This window comes from Echinops telfairi, unplaced genomic scaffold (genome assembly GCF_000313985.2).
Source record: "Echinops telfairi isolate 266 unplaced genomic scaffold, ASM31398v2 ScPeMD7_9;HRSCAF=40, whole genome shotgun sequence".
In the NCBI taxonomy this organism is placed as follows: Eukaryota; Metazoa; Chordata; class Mammalia; order Afrosoricida; family Tenrecidae; genus Echinops; species Echinops telfairi.
In genome coordinates this window covers 58,765,927-58,778,183 of record NW_022103906.1, presented here as the reverse complement: position 1 = coordinate 58,778,183, position 12,257 = coordinate 58,765,927, and the positions used below count along the sequence as shown (strand labels likewise).

General features: G+C 44.8%; 1 protein-coding gene across 2 annotated transcripts in view; it reads left to right on the top strand.

The window, feature by feature from the left end:
• Positions 1-12,257, top strand: part of STOX2 (storkhead box 2) — a 142,535-nt gene that overhangs the window by 114,990 nt on the left and 15,288 nt on the right. The window lies entirely within an intron of this gene.

Below are 12,257 nucleotides of genomic sequence, written 5' to 3'. Positions count from 1 at the left end.
TAGGGGGCCATGCGGCTTCAGTGCGGCAAAGGGTCAGAGAGGGTGAGCTGAGTGTCCTATCTCCGAGAGACGGCTGACTGCTGAGCTGCCGGGCTTTGTTGTCTCCTCATCCTAAGGAATCTAGAACCATGCCCGTGTGTCCCGGTCTCTCCGTTGTTGATGTTGTTGCCATTCGGTCCTAACCAATCCCAACACATAGCAACCGCAGGCGGAGGAGAAGGAAACCCTGCCGAGCCCTGCACCACAGTCGTTGTGAGGTTTGAGCCCATTGCGGCGGCCACTGTGGCCTTCCACCTCCTGATGCTCTCCCACCCCCTATAGATATACATATACGTACATATGTATATTTTCTGATCTTCCATTCTACCACGCATGAGGTTCTTTCCCAGGGACTGCTCTCTCCTGATCATGTGTCCAAAGTATCTGAGACGAAATCTTTCCATCATCCCTTCTTAGGGACACTCTGGTTCTACTTCTTCCAAGACAGATTTGTTTGTTCTACTGGCAGGCCACAATATTTTCAAAAAATGTTCAGGAATTCAGAGGTTTATGTGAAATCTCTAGATTCTCTTACATGCTGGCATTTGTGTGTGGGTCTGCGCTTGTTTGGAACATATGCTAGCAGCACACCCAAGCGGAATGCCCTGCCATCAAGTTGACTGATTCATATGAACCCTAATCGGCTGGCGGGCTCCAGCTGCTGACCCTGGTGGTCAGCAGCCCAGTGTGTAGCCCACGATGCCCCCAGGGCGCCTCAGCCTCATAGAAAAAGCAAATTCAGTGCCATCGAGTCAACCCACTCATAGTGACCCCGTAGTACAGAGACCTGCTCCTGTGGGTTTCCAAGACATCACATCTTTACAGGAGAAGACAGTCTGATCCCGGGCACATAAAACCCAATAGCAGACTGCCAACTTGCCACCTTGGTTTTGGACCCAACCTATTTTAGACTGAAAGATAGCCTCCATGAAAACTAACAACCTTTTTTTTTCCCTTCAGTCACCTTAGAAGAGACCTTTGTAAAGGCCATCAGTCTGCTGTGTCAGTTTGCATTTGCTACAACAATGCTAGATAACCAGTGCCCACAGACCATGGATGGCATACGACCATAAACACTTATTTAGCTCTTATCCCTAGGAGTCAGCTGGCTTATCTGAGGGGTCCTGCTTCCCTGCTCGTCATCCTCTTTGGAAAGAGGCTTGGCTTTCTCATGGTGATGGCAGAGGCTCAAGAGAGCCAGCCGAGTGGCACACGATGTGTTGAAGCCTCTGCTCACAGCAATGCCCACTAACACTCCATTGGCTGAAGCAAAGACGGCCAACCGCCAATTCAAGGTGCACAGAGTGCACGCCGTGCCTGGAAGAAATATTAGAGATTTGTTTTCTCAATTTGCTAAATGATATGCTTTGAAATGATATGGAATGTTCAAAAACTCAACATGGATCCAGCTAATGAAATATACCTTTGCAACTTTTAAACTATTTCAATTTCATAGTGTTTCATTAGCTGTGAACATAGTACACTGTCTGATTGCCTTTATTAACTTCCAGCCAAACACCACTCTCCCTTTCAATAGGGAGATAAGCTGGATTTCAAGTGAGCCCCATGGAAGAGGGGAGAGACTGTCCACCACTCACAGAGACTGTCCACCACTCACAGACCCAATGTGCTGATGAACAAAAGCCCTTCTTGGGTCTTTATACCCAGAGATCCACTTCTGATATCAGACATCCAACTGCTTTTAAATTCCTTATAGTTTATGCCACTTCATGAGAGACTACAAAGCTTTTTTTAACTTGGTTACTCATCTTCTATTCTTGGACTATAGAATAGAGAAGGAAGGGAAGACGGAACTGTTGCATATGCGTGGGGTACCCTAAAAAAAACAAATGTTTTTCCACCTAAAGTATGTTCTTACAAAACTACTTTATCACCTTTAAAGTACTCTCCATGACACTTCATACATTTGTCAAATCTGCAATTCCATTCTTGGAAAAAAATTTCAAATTCATCTGTTTGGATGGCTGACAGCACCTCCCTCGATTTTTTTTCTTCACCTCTTCTACATCGTCAAATTGCTATCCTTTCATGCCCCTCTTCATTCGTGGAAACAAAAATAAGTTACATGGAGAAAGGTCAGGTGAGTGAGGTCTGGCCCAAGAGAGGTGTGCTGTTTTTTGCCAAAAACTGGTGTACTGAGATGGCTGCATGAACAGGTGTATTATCGTGGTGGCAAAACCAGTGCCCCCTCTGCCACAGATCAGGCATTTTTGTCCCACACTGTTACCCAGTGTGTTAGTCTGGGTACTTTAGAGAAACAAATCCACAGAAACTCATGTATAAGAGAGAGTTTTATATAAAGGTTAAGTGCGCATCAAGAAAACAGCCAACCCAGTTGGCTACACAAGCCAACAAGTGCAACATTACCCATTAACCTATATGTCCAATACCAACCCACAAAGTCCTCCTCCATCTCACAAAACAGACGCAATGATGCCGACTGCAGGAGGAAAGCCGAGTCAGTGAATGTGTAAATATCTCAGCACTGCCAAGGGTCTCCACATGGATGCTCCAGCTCCCAGGGCTGCACTGGGGTAGGTCCATGTGGCTTCTCTTCAGGGATGTCTTGCAGAAAGTGAGCCTTGTCAATTGAAGCAGGGAACTGGCTAAGGCAGCTGCACCCTGGTCCCACCATCAGAAAGCAAGAGACCTGAGAACTCGAAAGGCGAGGCCATTTATCCCTCTGCCCTTCAATTAACCCCACATGTGTTTATTGGCCAGGTTGGCACAATAAACTAACTACCCCACCCAGTCTTTTCAGAACCTCTAAATAGAAAGCTCGATTCACAGTCTGACCTGGTGGAACGAACTCCAAACGCACTACAAGTCGACATTTTCATCTGTTCAGGAAGTTGATGGATGTCTAGAATGAGGTTTGTCATTAATCAACATTTTACCTATTTTGAAACAAGAAAATCACTCGTACACTTGAGTTTTTACCATAGCACTGTCCTTGTCAGCTGTGTTCAACAACACAACAGTTTCTGTGGCATTTTTCCCAAGCAGGAAACAACATTTCACAGCTACACTCTATTCTTTGAAATTGGCCATCACAAAAAAAAGAGGTTCAAATGAAACCTTTTTTTACCCACGTGACATCAGTGTCCTCTTGGCCAGCCCCGAGTAATTGCAGACACTCTGCATGCCTGAAACTAGGACAGGTGTTGGCAAATCATGCCCTGCTGCCAAATGTGACCCATCACCTGATGTTGTAAATAAAGCTTGATTGGAACACAATCACACCTCATCCATGGCAGAGATGAGCCGCTGGAAAGACTCACAGAGCCTACAGTATTTACTATCTGCCCATTTACTGAACGAAGGCTGACAAGCCCTGATCCAGAGCACAACAAACTGTGGCCAGTGGACTCCTACTCACGGTGAACCATGCATGTCAGAGGGGAACTGCGTTCCGTAGGGTTTTCAATGACGGGTTCTTGGTAAGTAGACCACTCCCGTTTCTTCAAAGGCCCCCCTGGGTGGGCTCATGCTGCCCGCACTTGGGTTAGCAGCCAGGCCCCTCACTGCACCACCCTGGGGCTCCAGTCCAGGGCATGGCGCTCGTGATTGGAAAGCTCGTTGAAGTCGCTCCAGATCTTACACTCGTGTTTCTCAGACAAATGAGACCTGACTTTCTGCTTGCTTCTCTTTTTCCTTCCTTTGGGCCTCGCGCTTTCTGTTCCTTGTTTTACCTGCTTTTCTTTGCTATCATTTAAGGGACCTCAAAGAAAAACATGTTGAAAAATTAATATGGTATAAACTCTATTTGAAAAAAGTATATTTCCTAGATGTTTTAAATGATAATGCCAAGGTCCCAGAGGAATTTAAATATGCATTTTGGGATTTTTTTTTTAAGATAAAAGAAAGGCAGTTACATTTTTTTCCTATATTCTGCTATTAAGAAATATGGTTTTGAAAGCTAACTGAATATTATTAAAATATTTGAACTCATGCATTTAATGTCTATTACAAATAAAAAGAATAGCTTAGCATGTTACCTTTGTGTCTGGTTTGAACATCCATATTCTAAAAAGGTTGTTTTTAGTGAAAATCTTCCAGTAAAAAGTTCCAAGACTTAAAGTGACCTAATAGATGAACTCTTAACCATTTAAATCACATTTTTATATAGGTTTAACGCTTTAAAGCCAACTGAATAAGACTGAAAAACAGTTTCTATTGCAAAAACAAGACTATATTCTAAAGGTTTAAAAGGAATTAACATTTGCCTCCCCATTGTCTAAATAACTGCTTTATCTACCCAGTCAAAGTGAACAATAAGTTAGTCTAGTGCGTCTGAATGTTTTGTCGCTGAGAAGAAGCCGCCCCCCGGGGTGCAGAGTTGGTCCCGTCAGGAAGCTGATGGGGTGCCGATACTGCACACCCCGTGTTCTCTCAAACCATCCCCTCACAGAGGCTCTCCCCATTTCCTCCTCAAGTAGTGTTTCTTAACCCCCAGGAAGAAGGAATCAAAGAAGCTTATTTAAAAGTATCCAATCTGAAATGCTTACCATACAGAATATGTACATGTGTTCTCTGTTCTGAAACTTTGTTAGCTTTGAAGAATTATAACAGCACGTACGCCTAAGTAACCCCATAGTATCATGCAGTATTTAAAAAGATCTATTTTTGCTTTGAAAGATGTAAGATATGGAAACGGAGAAAGGTTAAGTTTCGGTCTGTGAGGTTTAAAGATTATCTTTATTCTTTAGGTCTTCCAAATCTTGATCCATGATGCTGTGGGGAGCAGAATCGGGTGGTGATGGAATTGTTATAAGCTGCCGAGGTGGCTCTCACTTACACATACATGGTCACCCTCATAGGTGACCCTTTGTACAACAGAGCAGAGAACTGCCTGGCCCCGCACCCGGCTCAGAGTAATTTCCATGTTGGCTACTCTGTTCTGTCCCACTCACTGGGGCTCTTTCTCTTTTTCACGGAACCTCTACTTTACCAAGCATGATGGCCTTCTCCAGGGACAGTCCACCTGGCCAGTCTCACATCGAAGGAGCATCCGAGCTTTGTTTCTTCTACCACAGATCTGTGCGTTCTCTGGCAGCCCCCACTGTATTCAGTATTCTCCACCTGCATCGGAATTCAGGGCCTCAGCTTTTCTTTCCTTGTCCCTATTTGTGGTCTAGCTCTGACACGCACATGAAGCGATCTAAAATGCCACGGCATGGGCATTTGAGTCTTCAGAGTCACATCTTTGCTTTTTTTAGGCTTCGAAGAAGTTTTCATAGATGATTTCCCCTATGCAACCCATCATTTGATTTGCCTGCCGCTTCCATAGGCATCGATTGCAGGTCCAAGTAAAGTGAAATCCTTGAGCACTTTTCTCCGTTGATCATGACGTTGCTTTCCGGTCAAGTTGTGAGGATTTTGCTTGCTTTGATCTTGAGGAATAATGCATCGTGAAAGCTTTCGTCTTTGCCAGTCATGACTCAGTCCTCTTTTGCGTTCCAAAAGCAACGTGTGTCATCTGCAGGCCGTTAATGCGTGTCCCTCCACTCCTGATGCCACATTCTTCGTGCAGTTCAGCTTCGGCAATGACTAGCTCAGCATACAGATTGAATAAGTATGGTAAAGAAGACAACCCTGCTACACGCTTTTCCTGATTTTAAGCCCCACACTCCCCCGTGGCTCAAACTGCTGTCTGTCTGGCCCATGGCCGGGTTCTGCATGACCACCGTGAAGTGTTCTGGAATTCCTGTTCATCACAATGTTAGGCAAACTGTATTCTGATTCACACAGTGCGATGTCTTTGCATATGCAATAACACACGGGTATCTTTGTGGTATTCCCAGTTTTCAGTCAAGATCCATCTGACATTAACAATGATGTCCCTCATTTCGCATCCTCTTCTGACAGTTTTCGATAGGTGAACTGCTCCAATCGTTTCTTAATTGCATCCAGGATGTTCAGTATGTGATAGTACTCAACAAGGTTTGCCTTCTGAAGTATAATCTCTCCCCTTCCTTTGGATTGGGCACAAATATGGATTTCTTTTAGCTGGTTGGCCGGGTAGCTATCTTCTAAATGTCATAGCATAGGTGAGTGAGCATTCCAGTGTTGCATCTATTTGTTGAAACATCTCAAGGAGTACATTTCTTTAACATATAAAAGAAATTAAACAACCCAGCACAGAATAGAAGGATTCCAGTACCACAAAGAAAGACGAGCCAGGTGTGGATTGAGACCTTTGGTGCCAGGTTCTTGCACCAAGCCCCTAGACCCTGGGAGATCTCCGGAGATGCTGAGAGGAGCAAGGACTGTCCCCCACAGCCGACAAAGAGAAAGGGCCTCCCCCTGGAGCTGGCCCCCTGAGGTTGGACTTCCAACCTCCTAATTGTGAGTGAATACATTTTCGATGGTGAAAGCCATCTGCTTGTGATATTTCTGTTACATGTTGGGCTGCTAACCACATGTTTAGCAGTTTGAAACCTCGGCTGTACTACCAGAGAACGATCAGACTTTCTACTCCCAGGAACAGTTAGACCAAAAGGAAAACAACACCAAGAAAACTAACTGCCATCCAGTCCATTCTGATTTCTGGTGACCACATCGGGCATCACTGCCCCTGTGGGCTTCCGAGACTAACTGCTTACGGGGGTAGAGAGCCGCCTCTTTCTCCTGGGCACCCCTGGTGGTTTTGAACTGCTGACATCGAGGTTAGCAGTTCACCTCATAACCACTACACCACCAGGGCTCCTCTGTCATCGGTTACAATCTCGGAAACCCGCAGCGACAGTTCTACCTTGTCCTACAAGGTTGCTATGACTTGGCAACTTGATAGCAGTGAGTTTGGTTTTGGTTAGAGCATTTGGTAACTACAGGAAGGCCATGGCCCTAGTCCATTATAATACATTACTCTGTCTTCTTCAGCTGCCCTTTGAAATCTTTTCAGACCTTTTATATCATCATTTCTTCCAGTCCTTTTAGTTCTATTCAAGAGCAAGGTCTAACATCTCTTCTGACATCCATTTTGCTCTTCTCCTTTCTTTTTTGTCTTTTTAAGGATCTCTTGTTTTCTTCCTCTGATGGCCTGGGTGCCACCTCACAGCTCATCTCCGTTTTCTTAGGTTCATGTTTTGTACGTTCCATATTCTAAGTATGAATTGGTATTTTCAAATGTTTCTTTATTTTAAGTCAAAATGTCAACAGGTGAAGGTTCCAAAAGCGTTACTCTGCCTGCATGGTTCAGGTCCACTCGACTTTGTGGGGCCGGTCTTCCCTGGTCGTCTTTTGAATGCCTTCCAATGTTAGGGGCTCGCCTTTGACACGACCTCAGACAGTGTCGTCCGGCTCTCCACAGGGTTTCCCTGGCCACTTCTTTCAAAAGTGGACCACCAGGTCCTTTTTCCAAATCTGGCTTCACCTCGAATCTCCACTGAAACCTGTCCACCATGGTGATCTTGCTGCTCCTTAAATTCTGATGGCATAGTTTATAGTATCACAATGTATGAGGTGGATGGAATTGCAACATTTAACATATTGTGATGCTGGAGGAAATGATAAACATTAAACATATCTATCACCCCTTGTGGCACAGTGGTTACATGCTGGGCTGCTAACTGCGAGGTCAACAGTTTGAAATCACCAGCTACTCTTTGGGGCACAAATGAAGCTTTCTATTCCCATAAAGAATTACTGAACTTGGAAACCCACAAGGGCAGTTTTACTCTGCCCTAGAAGGTTGATATGAGTTAGAAACTGACTCCATGGCAGTGAGCTTGTTTGTTTTTATCACGCCTGTTTTTAAGCACTCTGCTGATAACTGAAAGGTTAGCAGTTCAAACCCACCAGCCATTCTATAGGGGAACGATGTTGTATTCTGCTTCTATAAAGCTCACTGCCTAGGATACCCGAGAGGGCAGTTCTGTTGGGACTTTGGGGTTGCTATGAATCAGAATTGATTTCATGAATGACAAGGCCAAAAGTAATAATCACTAAATATCAGTGACTGTCAGTTACCTCTTTGAAAACTCAGAGCATGTAAGTTGGGTTGGATAGGGAGCAAGGAACAATTCTAGTTTTGTTTTAGAAGTTAAGCGGTTTTTTATTGATGCACCTGAAAATCTAAATCATAAAAAGGTTAGATAAAAATCTCTACACAAACACTTTTTTAACCCCTTCATTTGAGAACAGAGAGTTTATCCTTAAGGGTAAGTGAAAGTAATTATGTTGAATTATGAATCTATATTTTTCCTAGGTTTTCTATTATCTCTTGGAAGGCTTTCATTCAGTAAAGGTTATATTATGGTTAAATTTTTGTTCCATAGGAATAGCTATTTTTATACACTGAACTTCATTTAAAGATTTCCTTTATTAGCAGCCATAATAAACTAGACAGCCAAGAATCTTGATAAGTGAACCTTACCATTTTTGGTAAAACTTCTTTCTGTTGCACTTTTGACTGATAGTATGTTCCTGTTTAAGATATAGTCCATGTTAATTATAGGCTTGTTATCTTGAGGGAGCCTAGTGGTAGAATGGGTTGCACATTGGGCTGCTGGCATCAAGGTTAGCAGTTTGAAGCCGTCAGCGGCTACTCAGGAGAAAGATGAGGCTTTCTACTCCAGTAAAGATCCACAGTATCTTAAACCCACTGAGGCAGTTCTACTCTGCCTTACAGGCTCACTACAAGTCAGAGTTGACTCAAGGCAGCAAGTTTGTTATCTTGGTTACTGTAGTATATAACTCCAGTGAGCATCGTTCATTACACTACCCTGTGGGGAGTGTACCATCATCTCAGAAGTTGTTGTTCTGTTGTTGTTAGGTACCATAAAGGCAGTTGGGGTCCATAGCGACTCTGGGCACAACACAGTGAAACACTGCCCTGTCCTGTGCCATCCTCACAGTTATTCCTGTGCTTGAGCCCACTGATACAGCCACGTCAGTCCATCTCATTGAGGGCCTTCCTTTTGACGACGTCCGGTTTTCCTGGATTCATACTCTGGACAGTCCAAGTTCTGATTATTAGTAGAATTGTTGAATCTGATTCTTCTGATCTTGAGGTAAGCCTCATCAGCAAATGACAATCCGAAGGCTCCCCTCCCACAGGCTTGAATCCATTCACATCACCATGGTCGATTCTGCTGTGAGAGAGCAGCTTTCTCCGGGCACATTTCCAGTGCCTTCTGGCTCGAGACCCATCCTCCAGCATGATCTCCAACAGGAGCTGCTCCCACTCTTCCGGTCTCCCCTAGGAAACCCCTGGCAGTGTTTCTGGGCTATGCACAAGGCCAGGGATGACGTCCTATGGAGTGGGCAGTCGGTTCCTTCTTCGTAGGCTACTTTTGGTCTGGAGGCCCCGCTCAAAACTGACAGACAAGCGGTGGCAGAAGTTGCATTCTGTGTGAATGGGGCCTTCTTATTTGTACAACAAATGCGTTGCTGGTAGGCCAAAGATGCTTTTTCAAGTTCTCTTATGGCCCTCAAGCCTTGGCGGCATGGTGGTTCCTTGCTGGGCTACGATCCACAGAGTCCGCAATCAGAAACCACCAGCGCCCTCAGCGGTGGGAGAAAGATGGTGCTTTCTACTAGTGTCCAGGGTTACCGCCTGGGAAGCCCTCAGGGCCAGTTCTACCCTGTCCTATAGGGTGACAGTGAGTCTGCAGCTACCTGATGGCAGTGAATTTAAGTTTTGTGGGGAGGGGGACATTTTATGGCCCTCAAGAATTATGTGCTTGCAACCTGGGTTATGCCACTAATTTAATTAAAAATTAATTTCTATTTTATGATTAAAATATTGTAAGATAAACACATACGTGTGTGTGTACACGCTGCTGGTCTTGAAATTATTTGTATTCGTGGTATCATTACCATGATACCATGATACTATTCATGGTATCATTACCATGAATAGAAGATTACCCCAAGAAGAACCATGCAACTCTAAATTAAATAATTATATTAAATAATACATTATCTATTCTCTGCCACTACCAGTTACTGCTGAATTGATTCCAGCTTGAGTAGATTGCCTGTGGATCCGAGTGAAGCTGTGCTCCGTCAGGTTTTCAGTGGTGGATTTGTTTTTTAAGAAGTAGATCACCAGGCTTCTATGCCAAGGCCTCTCTTGGTTGACGTGAACTCCCAACCTTTGGTTAGTATTTCAGCACATTAACTGTTTATACCATTGGGGGCATCACTTTACTAAAAGCAGTATATATATATATATTTTCCCCCTCTACAATCATTAAGGATACCTTTTGTAGGTATGTTACTTCTCATTTGGATTCTCTCTCCTAAAAATACCGGATCATTTCTAATGCCTTCATATGCTATTAACAATCGATCCTAGTTCTGGGGGGGTGGGGGGGTGGAGAGCCTAAAATGCACAGCTTCCCCAGCTGTTACAGGTTGCTACTCATTGTGGTGTGAAGGTGACAGGGGGATCCTAGGACGCTGACCCAACTTTGAGACAACGAACACCAGAGACTTCGTTGAGCTTTCGTCCTGTCTCGGGCGCTGTACTACATTCATCTGAGAGCCTGTGATGTTCGGTACCAGTGTTAGTCACTGTTTGTTGACAGAGGCTCAGAGAGTTTAGGACATTTCCCAAGACAATACCAGCGACTAGTGAAGGAGCTAGGATTTTAATCTGGGTAGGCTGGCCCCTGGCTCTCGGTCTCGCCACTCCATCACCATGTGAGGTTGAAACACAGAACTGTCACGTTGTGGGTCAGACACAGTTGGCGATTAGGCATGATTCCACCTAAACTATTTCTAGATTCTATCCTACCTATCAATTTTGCAAGCTTATAACCCTCCATGTGCACTGCCCAAGAATGGAGAATAACCAAGAAATAAAGTAAATGGGGTAAAGCCAGTAGGAATGTATGTTTTTGGAAGGCAGACAGGAATAAGCATGCACAGAAAACCATCTGAAAACAGCATTGGCCATTGTACATGGAAGCACCTGTGATTTTCTTGTGGAGTATTCTGTGAGATATGGTAGCGTTAGACTCAGTGATCAGATCTCATCAGACTGTCTGATCTCTCACTAGTGTTTAGGGCTCTGATTACAGATTAGAGAAACCAACCCCATCCGGTGGGCGTTAAGCCAAATTTGCACCTAGCCCTCACGCTTGCTGTATTCCTTGCAAAGGTGAAGAAGGTACCCTACACACCATGTTCGTTTGACTGGTCTTTATGTAATGTATGAAATTAAGTCTACTTTTATTTTAATCTTAAAAATGAAGTATAAAAAATGAGGTTTTTAAAAAATATATAAAGGGCTGTACTTCTGTCAGATTTGGCTTTCCATACTATGATGTTCTTGATAGTATCTCTGTACATGACTTTTACCGAGAACATCTTTTTCCGTCGGTTTCTACGCTACCTCAAATCGTTCCCGTTGTCCCTTTGCTGAAACGTATCCTGGTTGGTCCATTCAATAAGTTTGTGTTAACAAGAGGGACGATTTAATGCCACCTGATTTAAGTTTCTCTTTTCCCTGGCTTTTAAAGATTGTCCTAGTCTATAGATAGGAATAAAAGCCTGGTGACACTTGGAGCAGGGGTTGGGCTGCTGGGAAAATAGCATTCAGGGCACCTCTGCCCTCCTGCAGCCCCACAAAGGAGGTGACCCCAACTCCACACCAGCTTAAGGTTGATTGTCCCAAGAGCGAGGCCAGGCATGCCTCTCAGCTCCATCTTTGACCCTATTGTGACACCAACTCTACCTTCCACAACCCTCAACTTCTCTGCTGGACTGGATGAATCATTTCAGTGGCCACCCAGCACTCAGAATCGTCAGGAGGGCCGGGCTTCGTAGGGACAACATGTCAAGGAGACCATTCTCTCATCCCCAACTCCTCTTCTCTGTCACTCTGGCAGGCGCGTCTCTCTTTGGTCTCTGAGCCTCTCAGCCACACAGTCCCTCAGCCTCGGCCTTATTCCAGGGACTGCAAGCCCTCTGCTCGGCCTCCTGGTCTCAGCTCGGCTCCTGCGCTGTGTCTCAGAATCTTTGGGCGGTTGCCTTGGCGCCTCTGCGGCCTCTCCCACTTCAGACAGGGATCTCACCTGTATTCTGGTGATGGCTCTTCCTCCCTGATGGACACGGGATTCTTCCTCTTCCTGCTTCAGAGGAGGTCCCCTCTGACACCCAGGGGCATGGCAGAACTGACCAACCCTCTCCATCCGTGGTTCACACACTCTTCGTTTCCTGCCCCAGCCCAGTCTTGGGATGGCACA